The 18,650-nt window shown below is 41.5% G+C and overlaps 1 long non-coding RNA gene and 1 other non-coding gene across 2 annotated transcripts in view; both read left to right on the top strand.

The window, feature by feature from the left end:
* The window catches only part of LOC126234786 (uncharacterized), a 514,880-nt gene that overhangs the window by 8,554 nt on the left and 487,676 nt on the right, over nt 1-18,650 (top strand). The gene's annotated exons all lie outside the window — the stretch shown is intronic.
* On the top strand, nt 14,673-14,745 carry Trnaa-cgc (transfer RNA alanine (anticodon CGC)). Its single transcript has one exon. It is a non-coding gene; the product is annotated as a tRNA-Ala (tRNA).

Below are 18,650 nucleotides of genomic sequence, written 5' to 3'. Positions count from 1 at the left end.
AATATTTTACTTCCGGAATATTTTACCCAAGAGGACGCCATCATCATTTAACCATACAGTAAAGCTGCATGCCCTCGGGAAAAATTACGGCTGTAGTTTCCCCTTGCTTTCAGCCGCTTGCAGTACCACAACAGCAAGGCCGTTTTGGTTAATGTTACAAGGCCAGATCAGTCAATCATCCAGACTGTGCCCCTGAACGTAAGATCACGACAATGTAATGTACAACAGATTTTATTTGTGCGCGATGCAGGAACTCTGAGTTTCATTTACGATTTAATACGATTATTATGTCTTTTAAAGAACTGATATCGCTTTATTTTAATGAAACAGAGGAAATTACATTAACAGGCAAATATAATTTTTAATTGTACTGTTTCTACTTTCAAGAAACATTCTTGAGCACGATCGGAAGTCAGCAGGCCAAGGGGTAGAACTACTTCATAGATCATTAGTTCAATGGATAACTCCCCGCTGTTATTCCTTTATGTCTGCAAACACTATTTTATTTTGCTTTTACTTTCTGCTAGCGCGAGTGACATGGGTCAATGCTAATAAGATATGGTAATTTTTCACCTGTAATTGTTTCTCCCCCCACGTACGCTATTATAAGAACTGAAATGCCAATCGAACATTGGGTCTGTCATCATCATGCGATACCCAGTCTGTTGTTCTGAGATCTGCTTGCCTGTAAGCTTCCCCTTTTGTTAGGTTAACAGATTTAAACAAAACCAGTGCAATAGAGCTATTAATTTTAATTACTCTGACGAGGACTGATCACCTTAGAAACGTCGGTCACTAATTAGAAAATAAGCCCGTCTGTTTGCAAACACTGCGTGCGGTGTGCTACGTTGCTTTTGAAGTTTTTATTAACATAAAGAGCAATGTTGGTCACCTGAACCCCTTAAATGGTGCAGCGAACTATTTTCCTCTTCAAAGATTACTCAAATTATGTAGACAACCTCAGTGAAGCCAAATGTCCTCGGACACAACGACAAGATTTTGACTCGGGTATTGTGGGCTATTACATGATTTTTTTAAAATAAATCGCAAAGAGCTGTTGTATGATATTCTAATAGTACTACCAATTTCACAATGTTAGAGTTGCATCGTCAGGTACATTTATTTTCAGATTATTTACGCGGCAAACGTTGAGCACATTGGAAGCACGATCATTCCCAGTCAGGCTGTAATAATTCGACAAAATAGTGACGAAAGTCAAAAGTTAAAACAGGTGGAATGAAGAAGACAGCCATGGAAAATGGTTCAAATGGCTCTGAGCACTATGGGACTTAACATCTGACGTCATCAGTCCCCTAGAACTTAGAACTACTTAAACCTAACTAATCTAATGACACCACACACACCCATGCCCGAGGCAGGATTCGAACCTGCGACCGTAGCGGTCGCGCGGTTCCAGACTGAAGTGCCTAGAACCGCTCGGCCACAACGGCCGGCACAGCCATAGAAGGGAGTCAGCTCGGAACGCATCTCTTATATGTTGGTGAAAACCGTCACGGGCGGATGGCGGCAGAATGATCTGAGAATAAATGTACCTGAAGATGCAACTCAAAAGTTGTGAAACAGGTAGTCTATTAAAGGATTGTACAACAACTGTTTGCCGTTAATTTTTCAAGAATTCATATCTTTCTGTTTCTGATGCCCATATTACACAGTTTACTGATATTATATAAGGTAATTACTTTCACAAGTTTCATAAACTAACAATAAACTGGCGTACGGTGTTCTAAATGTTCCACCGCTTTCAAACTCATTTAGTGGTATACGCTTTAATTTCGAGTTTGCATGTGGTTTGCTGCTATATGTAATAGCTACTCATGTTAAATACACTGAAATGACTAAAGTCATAGAATAGCGATGTGTACACGTACAAATGGCGGTAGTGTTGCGTGCACAAGGCACAAAAGGGCAGTGCACTGCCGGAGCAGTCGTTTGTATTCAAGTAATTCCTGTGAAAAAGTTTCCGATGTGTTTATGGCCGCAGGACGGGAATTGACAGACTTTAAACGCAGAATGGTAGTTGGAACTAGACGGAGAGGACATTCCATTGCGGAAATTTTATTTATTTATTTTTATTTATTTATTTATTGTTCCGTGGGACCACATTTAGGAGAAGTCTCCATGGTCATGGAACGAGTCAATACATGAAATTATAACACGATTGTAGAAACAGGTGAAATGAAATATAAGAAACATATTCAGGCGACAAGTCGTTAGTTTAAATAAAGAAAATCAAGAATGTAACACTGGAATTTGCTTAATTTTCTAGCTCTTCCAGGAGCTCCCCGACAGAATAGAAGGAGTGAGCCATGAGGAAACTCTTCAGTTTAGACTTAAAGTGTTTGGGCTACTGCTAAGATTTTTGAGTTCTTGTGGTAGCTTATTGAAAATGGATGCAGCAGAATACTGCACTCCTTTCTGCACAACAGTCAACGAAGTGCATTCCACATGCAGATTTGATTTCTGCCTAGTATTAACTGAGTGAAAGCTGCTAACTCTTGGGAATAAGCTAATATTGCTAACAACAAACGACATTAAAGAAAATACATACTGTGAGGGCAATGTCAAAATTCCCAGACTATTGAATAGGGGTCGACAAGAGGTTTTCGAACTTACACCATACATAGCTCGAACAGCCCGTTTTTGAGCCAAAAATACCCTTTTTGAATCAGAAGAATTACCGCAAAAAATAATACCATATGACATAAGCGTATGAAAATATGCGAAGTATACTACTTTTCGTGTTGAAATGTCACTTATTTCAGATACTGTTCTAATAGTAAATAAAGCGGCATTTAGTTTCTGAACAAGATCCTGAACATGGGCTTTCCACAACAGCTTACTATCTATCCGTACGCCTAGGAACTTGAACTGTTCCGTCTCGCTTATAACATGCCCATTCTGTCTGATTAAAATGTCAGTTCTTGTTGAATTGTGAGTTAGAAACTGTAAAAACTGAGTCTTACTGTGATTTAGCATCAAATTATTTTCCACAAGCCACGAACTTATATCATGAACTACATTATTTGATAATGTTTCAATATTACACACAAGATCCTTCACTACCAAGGTGGTGTCATCAGCAAACAGAAATATTTTTGAATCACCTGTAATACTAGAAGGCATATCATTTATATAAATCGTTAGGGAATTCAATATTCCGCGATCTTTAGTCTCAAGAGTGTGCCGAGAGTACAAAATTTCGTGCATTACCTCTCACCACAGAGAACGCAGTGGCCGACGGCTTTCACGTAACGACCGAGAGCATCCGCGCTTGCTTACAGTTGTCAGTGCTCATAGACAAGCAACACTGCTAGAAATAACTGCAGAGATCAATGTGGGACATACGTAGGACAGAGCGACAAAATTAGGCGTTAATGGGCTATAGCGGCAGACGACAAGACGCGAGTGCCTTTGTTAATAGCACGACATCACCTGCAAGGCCTTTCCATATCGGTTGGGGTCTAGACTCGAAAACCGTGGCCTGATCAGGTTAGTCCTGATTTCAGTTGGTAAGAGCTGATGGTAGCATTCGAGTGTGGCGGGGACCCCAAGAAGCCATGGACACAGATTGGCAACAGGGCACTGTGCAAGCTAGTGGTGGCTCCATAATGGTGTGGGCCGTGTTTATTTGGAATGGACTGGATCCGCTGGTCCAACTAAACCGATCACTTGGAGACAATTTGCAGCCATCCATGGACTTCATGTTCCCAAAAAAAATTAAATGTTCAAATGTGTGTGACTTCTTAGGGGACTTAACTGCTAAGGTCATCAGTCCCTAAGCTTACACACTGCTTAACCTAAATTAGCCTAAGGACAAACACACACACCCATGCCCGAGGGAGGACTCGAACCTCCGCGGGACCAGCCGCACAGTCCATGACTGCAGCGCCCTAGATCATGTTCCCAAAGTAAGATGGAATTTTTATGGATGCCTATGAAACATGGCAGCGGGACACAGTTTTTCGCGATTCATTTGAAGAACATGCTGGACAATTCGAACGAATGATCCTGCCGCCCAGATCTCGACATGAATCGCATCATACGTTTTCGGGACGTAATCGTCAGTTTAGTTCGTGCACAAAATCCTACACCGGCAACACTTTCGCCATTATGGACACCTACAGAGGTAACAAAGTTCAATATTTCTGTAGGGAACTGCCGTTGAGTTCTTCAGTTCAAGCCACGTCGAACTGCTGCTCTAAGCTTGGAAGAAAACGGTCGGAAACAGTATTAGGAGGTATTTCATCGCTTTTGTTGCCTCAGTACACATTCTCATTAAGAGCAATTTGTGGAAAAAAAATTGTAAATTTATGCTAAGTCCTATTGGACCAAATTTCTGAGGTCATCGGTCCCTAAGCTTATAAACTATTTAATCTAACTTAAACTAACTTACGCTAAAAACAACACACACGCCCATGCCCGAGGGTGGACTCGAACCCGCGACGGGGCCAGCCGCGCAAGCTGTGACAAGGCGCCTACACCGCACGGCTACGCCACCTGGCTAACAATCAGTGGTGAAAGTTATTTTCTTATAAGGGGCAGACGGATAAAACTAAGTGATTCGGTTATTATTTTATAAGCAGTTTCCGTGACTGTTAGAGACAAGGTGGTTGATGCCTTCGTGGAAAAAATGTTTCCGTGTGCATATGGAATCATGAGAGTATCGACGCTTTGCGCCTCTTCATCCGAAGGAAATCGACAGCCAGGAACGCATTGCTTCAGGGCTCCAAAAATATAGATATCGCATGGGGTGAGATTGGAGCTTAATGGACTGTGAACAAAGGCTTCTGCAACGTGGTTAAAACAACCCCGGCAACCGCGGCTGTCGATTTGTTTCGGGCGAAGAGGTGCACGCCTCGATATAAGCAAGGTCTCCTAGGCAACAGCAAACAGTTTTCCATGAAGGCATTGACCGCCTTGTCACACAATGATTACGGCTATTACCTTTTGAATAATAAACAGTTTATTTACTTTTTGCATCTGTCTCGTTTTCATTTGACTGTCCCTTATACAGACTGAATATTTTATTTTGAGACAACGAAATATCTCTAAAACTACGTTTCGGATTAAAACAAAAAGAGAAACAGATAAATACGGGTTCAATATTTTGAAAAAATGTAGATGGAGGGGGGGGGGGATCTTTGAAATATGAAATACAAACATCCAATTTTGATTGCAGAATCGGATTATGGGAAGAAAAATGTTAAATTTTGAATGTTAACACTTTTGTCGTTGCACAGGAGGTAACGATGTCGTCGACCAACAACACAATTGAATTCCAAAATGGTTTTATCTCGAGAAAAGTGCAGTGGATCAAAAAAGAAAACCAGTGGTGTGTGGCAAACGAATCAGTGACCTGCAATTTTCTGCGTGCTTTTGTTTTGTTACATTCATTCACTCATTATCTCATGGCGTCCACCTAGTCCCTCATTACTCAAAGATATTCCTTCCTCTCCTAACTGTGTTGTTAGTTAGAAGGCAGGTTGTTACGATAGAAGAGAAGCAGAAATGGTTTACATTCGTGGAAAAGCTGTCAGGAATGTCGATAATGCTGTAACCCTTTATGCTCAACATTTTCCGAACAGGGTGCGACCGCGCACTTCTTTCTACGGTTTATTCGGCTGTTCTCCACAGAGAAAACAGTGCCACCACAAAAAAAAAAAAACTTACGAAGAAAACCTGCCGGAGAGAATAATGAAATTGCGGTATTAGCTGCCGTGAATCACAACCCACACGTTAGCACACGGCAATTAAGTCATAAATCGGGATTTAGTCAGACTGCTGTTTGCCGAATTTTGAAACGTATAAATTATCGCCAGTTTCACATTATCTCCATCAGGAAGTTTATCGCTGTGAATTCTAGAACAGAGTGACATTTTGACAGTGGTGGATTCTGCAAATACAGAGAGTACACAATTTCTTTGTTCGAGTATGATTCTCTGAACAGACGTCCTTTACGAATCACATTACAATTCATCTACACAACTTACATTATAGGAATGTAGATAATCCACACGGGTTACGCCGAGCTGAACATCAGCATCCATGAAATGTAAATTTTTGGCGTGGAATAATCGGTGACAAAAGTCATTGGTCTATTTTTTATCGGTGACATCTTAAATAATGATAAATAACCAACACTCTTGCAGGACGATCTTCCACTATTGCTTACAGACATCCCAGTGGAACTGCGATAAACAATGTGGTTTCAACACGACATTTGTCCAGCACATTATTCTATATCAACACGGGAAGTATTAGATCGAGTGTACAATCGCCGGTGGATCGGAAGGGGGGGGGGGGGTTCATTATCTTGGCATGCATGAATGGCAGATCTTAGCTGACTTATGTTTGTGCGATTATTTGAAGAATGAAGTTTATAATGAAGTGCCAACAACTTGGGATAACACAGTACCACGTATTGCCGACGTCTGTCAGAATGTTACGTTAGATCCAATTCTCAGTTGTGGCGCGTCATTCCATGTGCGAAATAATAAATACATCGGAGTGTTAGGCGAAATGTTTGAGCACTTACTGGGAAATAATTCTTACAAATGAGCACTCCATTGGTGAGACGTGGAAGGAGACACCTCAAACAAGCTTTTCTTACCATTGCTGAACACGTCTGATTCCTTTCCCTCTATCAAGTGCAATTTTCTCGAGATAATACCGTTTTGGAACTCATTTATGTTCTTGGTAGATAAAAGCGCCATCTATCGTGCATCGACGAAAGTGTTACGTACAGGAGTAGCGTATTTTGTTCCAGTAGAATCCTGTTGTGCAATCAAAATGGGATGTTCTTATTTCAGATTCCAAAATTCCCCGCACCCTACCCCCATGGGGTTGAGCAGGGGGGAATCAACACGGCTATCGCCAAATAGCATATTAAAAACATTGACTACGTAGTTTTCCGATGTGTAGTTTTCGTAATATTTGGTTACCTCTCGATAAAAAACTCATCTTGGGTATCACTCTAATGCCCGGTTAGCCGTGCGGTCTAACGCACGGCTTTCCAGATCGGGAAGGAGCGTCTAGGCTCGGGCACGAATCCGCCCGGCGGACTTGTGTCGAGGTACGGTGAGCCGGCCAGTCCGAGGATGGCTTTTAGGCGGATGCCCATCTGCCTCTATGAATGCGGGCTGGTTCCCCTTATTCCGCCTCAGCTACACTATGTCGGCGATTGCTGCACAAACAAGTTCTCCGCGTCTGCGTACACCACCATTACCCTACCACACAAACATAGGGGCTACACTCGTCTGGTGTGAGACGTTCCCTGGGGGGTCCACCGGGGGCCGAACCGCACAGTAACCCTGAAAGAGTGGGACGGCGGAGGGGTGAAGTGGACTGCGGTAGTCGTCGCGGGAGCCTCTCTGTCTTTTCTGGGCCCCCGGTTAACATACAATACAATACAGTGTATAAATTTTGACATTATGACCGTGAGGAGTCGACCGTGATTGATAAATTTCTTAACGAGTTACGTACTTTTACATGACGTATTTTTATCTTACCAAGCGGCCATCTTTAAATCTACTTGCAGCACAATGGTGATCCCGGTAAGGACAGTGACAGTGACTAACACACTGCAAACGTGTAATTCTAAACATACCAAAAGCACCGCGTTGGACATTGATCTGAAGGTGATCGTTTTATACATCTCAAATAGATGAAAAGGGATTTGTACATACTTATTGAAATACCTCTTTGTTCTTCTAGTATTTGTTAATTTTGAACATCGCCAGGACAAAACTTACTAGCGTTCACTAGACACTAGTGTGTAGGGAAACAAGAAACTGTCAATACATCCAGATTCTTTATTCGAGACATTAGTTGAGAAATGTCAAATTGAACGCTTCTCACCCACGCTGTTCACCAAGCATGTTAAATTAAAATTTACGGGATGAATAGTATCATAAATTGTACTTAACCAAAAGACACTATCATACAAGTCGTATGAGTATAATATTTAAGGCTATGATGAGAAACAAAGTAGGGTAAACGGCAATTATTCTGTGGTACAGGTTTTTGACGAAAAAATGTAATCATTTGGACTGATGTCTGGGAGTGTGGCGCTGGTTGATTGGATAATGTGGAACTTGAGTGGGTATGTGTTCAACTATAACTGATGATATATACGCATATGGGAGTTTTGAATTAAATGTTTATTCAACGTAGTGCAAATTAAATTTGTTCCCTTCTTTGGCGGTATGTAACCTTTCTGTGTGGTCATTATATCTATGACTTCCTACAGCCTATGCTCAGAAAAAGTCGAGCATGACGCATGTAATCTTCAGCTACTTTCGTGCTCAGTCAGTCTAGACACTATAGCACAACCTGTTTGACAAATGTACATTTGTTACGGTCAATGCAAGCTATTTTACAAACACCACTATTACATAATAAATATGTTTTATCCTTAAATGTAAATTTGTTCTACCAAGAGGTGCGGAAGAATCGATCATTATGGCGTAAAAATATGATTGCGTTAATAAATAATAGGATGTAGGCTTACGACTCCCATCAGTTCGTTGTGAAGTGCCTCTCATAGCCAGAAACGACGCTGGCTAATTTGCTCTGGAATTTGTAGTTAAATTTTAAGCAACATGTTTAGAGAACCATAGACACATACATATGACATATCAGTTACATATGAATTTGCGAAGGTTCTGAATTGGTTTGTTGACGCTGGAATACGAGCAATAGAAACGCTATTATGTAGGCACTTACTGAACGGACGACAAAAAAAAAATAATGTAAATGGTGAGCAGTAGAAATTCCCTCGTTCCGTCTAACTCCTGAACAACAACGTACTGCGAAACTGATGGTCCACTCAAAATGGTTTAAATTTTGTTTCATAGCATGAAAATCATTACTCGATGAAAAGTCGATATTAGAAAATAACAACTAATGACGGATTTTTTAGAACATCTGAGCCCAAGAGTTGTTTTTCCTATTTCTTTCCTGCTCAGGAAATGGCAGTTAATCATTACTAATTCACATATTCATTTTGTTCTACGTTACTTGAAGGGGTATAGAGCTATGTCTAATTAATCTCATTTTCGTGTTACACTGAAATTTCTCTTTGCTTATTTGTAAATGGCCCGTAGTCACCACGCAAGCGAATGAGACTTCCTCGAACGATATAAGAAGGAAGTTCTTGTGATCTCAGAATTGAGTTGTCAGCGTCGAGATGTCAAAGTGCCCCGCATACGTCGAACGGAGATTGCTGAAGTCCACACACACACACACACACACACACATATATATATATATATATATATATATATATATATATATATATATATATATATATATATTCGGCGTTCTTGTTTTCCCAATAGAAACTCAAACCAACAGCTGAAAATCGGTTTCCGCTGAGAGGGCAGGGCACACCCCACATAGGCAGTGGCTGGAGATGAACACGTCCACATTTCTCTATGTATTTTCAAGACTTACAGTCTCCTTGTTATTTTGAAATTTGTAAGTCATATACAGTGTTTTAACAAAGCTAATTAATAACAAGAGTAATTTCAAGAATTTGCTGTTCATCATAAGCGTTTCCATACCGGGATTTGAAACTCAGTTGTTGTGGCCTGGCTCCCCTTTATGTTCATGAGAGTTTAGTTTCTACAAAAAGAGACACACATAATTGCATGTCATTTTAGCATGTGAAAATGGATTTGGGATATAGTACTTCACTCAGAGGAAAGCGTGTTTCCATACCCTTACTTAACAAAATCAAGTGTCAACACTTTTTGGCTCTTACCTAAGACAAATTATTAATCGAAGAATATGATTGTAAGAGTATGATTGCAGAATTCGCCTCACCATATAAAATGTCATTTCCATGCTACGGTAGAAAGATACTATTTTAGTTCTTAACAAGTTAATTAGAGACTAAATTACTCAGCTAAATAGTCCGTCCATTACGTATCTTGTTATAGTCTACAAAACTGTCATTCATCTGCACAAAAAGAAACTTGGTACTGATAGTGGAACAGAAAGCAACTGTGTTTATGGTTTGATTTCCGCAAAGGGCAGAGTTTCAACCGAAATTTTAAAACGTGGACTGTATCTATGTTCAACCTGTACTCTTACTCGGCGTTGCAACATATAGACTAAACTAGTCCTGGCGGTATAGGTACACTAATGCTTACAATGGGAAGAACAATCATTTTAGAGTGAGTCAGTCTAGCTGCGAATCACATATATTTATACAGGATGCAAAAAGAGCTGAATAATTCTTGATGAATATGTGCTATCGATAGTTACATTTATGTCAACTGTAACCTATTGCAGTGTATGAGCAGTCATCCGGAATTACGGTGATAATAACACAAATCTCTAATGATCCATGAATAACAGAACTGATTCGTTGTAAATCACCAACGCTATGACAGTTAAAACCGGGGCAACCTAAGAGGGCGTTGTGATTTGGGATACATACGTTATGTAACTCTAAAGGGATAAAACAGTCTGTTATAAATGTGAATATATAATCTTTCTTCATTTACATGAATGACTTAACATTTAAGTAAAATCATAGCTTGCGCCAAAGGAGAAGCTGTTGAAAAACTGAACTTTTTTGAATGGAAGTTCACTGCCTCAAATTTGGCTGAAGTTGGTAGATATTTTCTGACGTAAATATCTATGGAGTAAAACGTTGTACAACTGCAAGTGCAGCGACTAAGAAAATCGTGAAGAACCTCCACAGTGTCGGAAATTATGCATCGCCAAAGTGTAGACAGAAAGATTAAACTGGTACTGAGGCCGTAAGAGAGTAATTAAAAGACGTGTGCATCTACATCGTTACTTCCATCAGCAGCGTCATATATGGAACTTTATGGTAAGTTCTATGGGACCAAACTGCTGGCGTCATCGGTCCCTAAACTTACACACTACTTACTCTAACTTACTACTTACGCTAAGGACAACACAGACATACACCCGTGCCTGTGGGAGGACTCGAACCTCCGACAGGGGGAGCCGCGAGAACCGTGGCAAAACGCCCGAGACCACGCGGTTACCTCGCGCGGCAGCCTCATATAATTTACTATTCAAAAGATACGGGAGCCAAGTAATTAATTCGGTTTTTAAACCTCTAGTTACATCTTTCAAATCAAAAGAACACTATAAAAGATGAAATCTAATCATAGCCAGTCATATAATTTTGTTGAATACATACGTATTTGCTTGTTGTCATTACACGAAAAAGGCTTTGCATATGATATTTTTTAACGACAGCCTGTAATTACTTCTGCTATCTGCTGATTTAATAATGTTAACACGCTGTACCTAGTTTTAAAATATGCACCTTCCTCGATGTCTCTTATAAGACAGTATGGGATAAACACCACACACTATACTCACTACGATAGAAATACTTTCTACCCAAAGGATGACTTTCCCCATACTATTACACAAATTTACATGTTAGTACCGAGATCTAGTGGGGATGCAGAACTTATGATCACACGTATTATAGAACTTTCACTGCATATTTCGTCTACACGCTACACCATCGACAAACGCACGCAAACATTTTGAATATTGAGTAAACGTATGGAATGATGCGGTTTACTGTGCGTTTCCGTGCGAGTTTTGTGTTCGTACTCCCAAAGATAAGGGAGAGCAGAAACCTCACAATTATTTTATAACTGATCCAGTTTATCTTTTGTCGTCTCTCTAACAATACGTATTAAAACCTCTATCGGCGGAAAACTCCAGGTAGTAACGTAGTGCCTACTGCACACATCTTTTGTTGTATTTAACGTGAGCTGAGATTATGACATCATGACCCTTTAGAACGAGCACTCATTCGCAAACTAATTTTGACGTCTTCGAACGAGGACAATGCGTCCGGATGCCGACGATTTATGTTTGATGAAACAACTAAAAATTTGGCATAAATACGCTACTCACACACACTGTTCTGTTGTTGTCGGGCCTCTGCGATAAGCTATGAGATCCCGTTTTGCGTCACATCTACAGTCATCCGTTGTTGTGCACCATTGGAAGTCTAGCAGAAGGTACCACGCACGCTGCTGTGCGCTACTCACCTGGTTCTTTAATCGAGAAAATGCTCTCGCTGTTTATGAACCAATTACATGCGCGCAGCGTCGATAAAAGGTTGTTCTGCGACACGCAAAGCGGCCAGCAGCTTTTTTTAAAGGCACATAAGATACCATGTGTCGCATCAGCTATCTGCCAGTTACCGTATTTCTGTTGTTAACTATGATGCAGAGTATAAATCTTGTACTTCAGGCAAAAACAGATAATACAGCTTCGTTTTCAGTAACGAACATGAAACGTAGAAAATCAGGAAGACAGCATTAACTCAAAAATTTAAGTGCCGAATGTAATGAAACTTACCCAAAGCAGCAACCATATTACGCGGCATAAAGAAATATTAAGTTCCATTTCAAAGAAACTGCATTTGAGCTTAGATTGTGTACAAATAGAACAGACATGTCGGATTATTTAAGCGCTAGCAGTATCAATAAGGTATCTGATTATTAAAAAAAAGCACTCCGTCTTCAGGCCACGAGTGGCCTACCGGGACCATCCGACCGCCGTGTCATCCTCAGTGCTGGAGGCGGATAGGAGGGGCGTGGGGTCAGCACACCGCTCTCCCGGTCGTTATGATGGTATTCTTGACCGAAGCCGCTACTATTCGGTCGAGTAGCTCCTCAATTGACATCAAGAGGCTGAGTGCACCCCGAAAAATGGCAACAGCGCATGGCGGCCGGGGTGGTCACCCATCCAAGTGCCGACAACGGCCGACAGCGCTGAACATCGGTGATCTCACGGGAACCGGTGTATCCGTTGCCCAAGGTACCTGATGATACTGAACAATAATGGAGCACGTGCACCGACGATTCATTCTGCACTCTCCTGTCACATTAATCTGACCCTGAATAACCACATTTTCCAGCGCAGATTTCTGTGATACGTGTAGGAAGAGAGTGAATGAAGTTTTAGAAAGTTCCGACAGAGATGTAGAGCCATGCCGATTGCAGTGCTGTGGACAGATGCGCTAGCCTTCTCGGTTGAGATCCTATGGCTCGAACAGCCCAATCAAGTTGGTCCCACAGACTCTCGAATGGATTTAAATCCGGAGAGTTTGGTTTCCAGGGGAGTACGTAAACGGATCCTGCTGCTCTTCCATACACTTTACATTGTCCTGTTGGTAGATGCCATCTTCGCGAGGAAAAACCAATTGCATGTGGGGGGTGGACATGGGCTCCAAGAATAGACGCATATTTGTGTTGATTCATTGCGATTTCCAGAATGACAAGATCATGCAGGGAATGCCACGAATACATTCCCTAGAGCATGAAACCCCCCCCCCCCTCCCACCTGGGCCCTTCAGGCAGTTGTTGCAGAGTGTTTGCATTTTGATGTGTCATGCCGATGGAATATAAAACGCAATTCACTTGGAAAGGTCACCTGTTGCCACTCAGTGGAAGTCTCGTTGAGTTATTGTCACGCAACTCCCAGCCATCGTCGCTGAAGGACTGCAGTCACCATGGATGGATGAAGTAGTCGCCTGTTGTGGAGGTCCATGTAGAGCAACGTACGCTGAACAGTCGTAGAGGAGACACTCTTGGTTCATCTGAGGGGTCAGTTGCTCAACAGTTACACCTCTATTCGACAGCACAAATCCACCTGCCGCCGTTCACAGCTGTCATCTGTGGCCGCTGCTGCACCACAGTTGCCTCAGCGCCGGTTTTGCATAGCGCAGTTTTTCGATGCACGTTATACTTTAACCACGGCGGCAGGAGAACAGTTTACAGTTTTTCGATTCCTGAAATGCTTCCACTCTTGTCCCGAAAGCCAATGATCATGCCGTTTTGGGCATGAGATAAATCGCTCCGTTTTCTCTTCAATTCAACGGCTGCACTGTTTTCTGCTTTATATACCCGCCACTGCTAGTGCTGCCACCTACCGTTTGTGACTAATTACTTCAAGGTGACGTCGAACATAGGTGGTTGTCACATTAATATGACTGGATCGTGTATTACCTCTGGAGCGGATATTACAGAATAGCTACAGGCCTAACCGGAGAACCTAAAGCATTATGGCAATTAAGTCGCTCAATAATGCTGATCACGCCGTGTATTGAATTACTTGTGTAAAAAAAAATGGTCCATCTACCAAACGAGTTCTGTTAGAGCAGCGATGTCGTCTTATGGAATAAAGCATAAGCTGGTGTACCTACATAAAGATGTACGTATGAATAAATAACTTCTGTTTACCGGCACAGCCAGAGCTCGTCATGAAAGCGTATGGGTATTTCTGCATTCGTATTACCCCAAAAATTGTAGCCTGGAGTAACCCTTTAACAGGTATTTGAGGGCTGGAAATGTTCCTAACAGCTGCTGAAGAAATCAAAACGCTACTTATGACTCCTTTTCAAGTCAAAACTTCACTACATTGTACTAATAAGCTCTCTCGCTACTAAATCTATGACAAGCTGTACGAATGTGTTTGCCATCATTCACGGAACCTTTAACAATACATACAATAAAATTAAAAGTGTGCGGAAGAGCTAGCAAATCAGAATCTTCCAAATTTTCGGATGTACGGTTTGATGAAAACTGAAATAGGGAAAACACGCGGTTTAGAGGTTTTTAAACAACACAGTCAAACCGGGCGAGGTGGCGCAGTGGTTAGCACACTGGACTCGCATTCGGGAGGACGACGGTTCAATCCCGTCTCCGGCCATCCTGATTTAGGTTTTCCGTGATTTCCCTAAATCGTTTCAGGCAAATGCCGGGATGGTTCCTTTGAAAGGGCACGGCCGATTTCCTTCCCACTCCTTCCCTAACCCGAGCTTGCGCTCCGTCTCTAATGACCTCGTTGTCGACGGGACGTTAAACACTAACCACCACCACCAACACAGTCAAGTCGCTTGTACATACATTGAGTCACTGAAAATGTTGGGTAACATCAAGTTAGACATAGGTTGTTTATTTCAATTCATTAATGACATTCATAATTACATTCAGGTGTAAATCACGTTTAAGAATGAGCAGTTCGTGATCGAAAACCGATCCATTAAGAATAAAATGTGGGGTCAATCCACGATGGTCTTGTATACGACATTTTAAGGAGTTACGTATTTTTCCTAAAGCATCAAAGTACATACGTTCTTTCGAGGAAGTTGTTATAAATAATCAGGGGGAGTTCTGGAGGAATAACAACACCCTTAAGGACAGTACAAATAACATGATTTTCTTAGTCTTCTTTAAAACTGAAGGGTGCACAATGCTGTTACTATAATCTCTGAGAAATAGCACGCGCTGCTGCTTCGGTCGCAGGTTCGAATCCTGCCTCGGGCATGGATGTGTGTAATGTACTTAAGTTAGTAAGGTTTAAGTAGTTCTAAATCTAGGGGACTGATGGCATTAGATGTTAAGTCCCATAGTGCTCAGAGCCATTTGAACCATCTGATAAATAGCAGACTTACATTTGAAACTAAGCAGAAATAATGCATACAGGTTCGGTTTCGTGGACAGCAGTTTTATCTTACCTTACACCACTTCATTTCTCCCTTAGGAGTCATGTCTAAACATTCCTGTACAAGACTCCTGTAGGGATGTCCCAGAATGAATTCTCGCTGCTGTGTCGCTGAGAGAGCAAACTGGAGCTCTTTGAATGGACAGGATAAAACTTCATTCAATAACGTGTCTGTTCATGGACGCCACCTCTTCTGTTCCACAGAAATTTTTTACAAAGAAATTTATGGCTTACTTAATGAAAACGTATTAGACAAATACCTCTTGTGTTGAATCTAGCCTGCTATGCACTAAATATAGAATTCATATTCCCGGTAATGTCTCAGTTTTCCTTCTCCGCATTATTCATTTTCTCACTGTACTGTTTCGTCTGTTCGTCGGGGAAGACTGTTCTACGTTTGTTTTTCCATTTCTTTCAAAATCTTCAAATTTGTTAGTTTTGAATGTGAAGTTTTCAGTGTTTTCTATGTCTACTTGATGAACATTGATTTCATCTTGATTTTTTTGAATTTTATTCCGACAGTCATTTTTCTTCTATATGTTTAGTAATACTTATCTAGCTAACCTGTTATCCTGTGTTCAATTCACTTTTAAAAAAAAGTTTCGGATACTTTGAGGAATGGTACTAACCATCGAAACAAGAAAAATAAGTCCATTAAAAATGGGTCTCGAAACTCATACTTTGTGAGATACGTCCAATAAACATGTCTCCCGAAATGCACACTTTGTGCAATAAATACATGTTTAAGGGTGGTGTTCAACGTGGCGTCCATTTACGACACTGCACCCCTGTGCCCTCTGGCGTAAGGAATGAGTCGCACTTTGAAGTATACCCGGTTGTTGTTGTACCTGCTGGCACGCTTTAATGACGCGACTCTATAGTGTCCACACATCGTTGATTGGCGTGGCGTAGACGAATTCCTTCAAGTGTCCCCATAACCAAGACTCTAGGACATTGAGATCTGAGGAATCAGCATAGAATTATTTTCGATTGTTTTAACGATCCGTACTAAGTACAATAAGGCGCGCGAGTGTTCATCAAACCGAATATGTTTACAGTCTTGTAAACACAAATGTCGTCATGTTGGTAGGCGAGAGTATCCAATACATATTCATCACGAAAATGTAGGTGAAAGCGCATCACTTGATCTCCAAGAATTTTAAAGTAATCAACCTGGTTTACGTTCACGCTAATTTGAAAGTCATCATAGAACAACCTTTCACCAGAACTGCACGTTCCACAAAGAAAACCTTTACAAAGACACACCAATTGATGTATGAAGCCTGCGGTGACGAGTGTTTAAGCCATAATCAGTTTTAGGAACGGTTCACACGGTTTAAAAATGGCCGAATGGAAGTTAAAGATTACCCTCGTTCAGAGTGCCCTTCGACGTCTACCGACGACATTCATGTCAGGAACACCAACGAAACTGTGCGTGCCAATCACTGTGCGTGCCAATCAACATTTCAGTTGGATCATGTCGCGAAATCCTGACACAGCCTCTTGGAATGCATCGTGTTGCCACCAAGTTCGTCCCACGGCTCATGAGTCAAGACCAGTAAGACCTTCACCTCGCAATCTGTGAATAGCTTTCAGATCGCACAAATGAGAGCGAGATATTCCTTAACAGACTCATAACTGGTGATGAGGCATGGGTCTAAGGTTATGATGTTGAGACCAAGGTTGAACCTTCACATTGGGTTGGGAAATATTCTGCAAGATCACAAAGAGCTCGTCCGGACAGGTCAAATGTCAAAGCCATGTTGATAGTTTTCTTTGCCTTTAAAGGGTTAATTCATCATGAATTCGTGCCACAGGGAAAAACTGTTAATCGATGGTACTACCGGTACGTGTGCGACGCCTGCGAGAAAATTTAGAAAGGAAACGGCCTCACGTGTAGCAAGACTATTCATTACTCTTGCATCACGACAACGCACCCGCACATTCATCCCTATTGGTGCGTGACTATTCCACATAAAACGAAATCACAATGCTGCCTCATCCTCAGTCTCTCCAGACCTGACACTCGCGGACTTTTTTTATTTCCGAAGTTGAAAACCCCGTTCAAAGGACGAAGATTTGCAACGATATACGAGATAAAAGAAAATTCGCAGCAAGAGGCGTAGCAAGACAGCTGTTTCTTGAGAATATCTTTATTCTATCACACTGCTAGTTTCGGCGTCACATTACCGCCATCTTCAGCCCCACCACTGCCAAAAGAATATTTGATTTTCTTGGCGCATTTGCTGTGGAGTCCATGTTACTAGCATACTTGGTCTAGCTTTCAGCAGGACTCTATACTCGACACGGTGTACTGACGAAAGCTAGTAGTAAGGATCCCACAGTAAATGCTCGAAGGAAACTTTTTTGGCAGTGGTGGGGCCTGAGGATGGCGGTGACGTGCCGGCGAAACTAGTCGTGTGAGACAATAAACACATTCTCAAGATATAGCTGTGGTGGTACTTTTTCTCATATTTTCTCATACGTACGAAGACTGCGTCCGGAAGTGGAAAAGGCGTTGGGAGTAGTGTATCAATTATGGAGGAGATTGTTTCGAAGAGACAGTTTGCAGTAAGTAAAAGGTAAGCGTAGAAAAATTTCATCGGCAAAGTTCGGAATTTTTTGAACGAACCGTGTATAAACGAAGGTAGATTACTTCATCGGTGTTGCAGAAGATACGAATAGAAACTTTTTAAACCGGACTGAATTCACACTTTGTTGTCTTACTTACATGAAGGAAAATTGAACGTTGGTCTCTGTGGATCGCAGTTTTGCATCTTTGACCTATACCTTGTTTCTAGTTATGGTGTTAACTCCAATGGACGTGTCATACTTGGGTGTTCGGTATGTAATGCAAGATATTTCTTTCTCAGCCGGTCATCAGTCTACTGACTGGTTTGATGCGGCCCGCCACGAATTCCTTTCCTGTGCTAACCTCTTCATCTCAGAGTAGCACTTGAAACCTACGTCCTCAATTATTTGCTTGACGTATTCCAGTCTCTGTCTTCCTCTACAGTTTTTGCCCTCTACAGCTCCCTCTAGTACCATGGAAGTCATTCCCTCATGTCTTAGCAGATGTCCTATCATCATGTCCCTTCTCCTTATCAATA

This window comes from Schistocerca nitens, chromosome 2 (assembly GCF_023898315.1).
Source record: "Schistocerca nitens isolate TAMUIC-IGC-003100 chromosome 2, iqSchNite1.1, whole genome shotgun sequence".
NCBI lineage: Eukaryota > Metazoa > Arthropoda > Insecta > Orthoptera > Acrididae > Schistocerca > Schistocerca nitens.
This window is presented reverse-complemented; position numbering and strand designations above follow the sequence as displayed.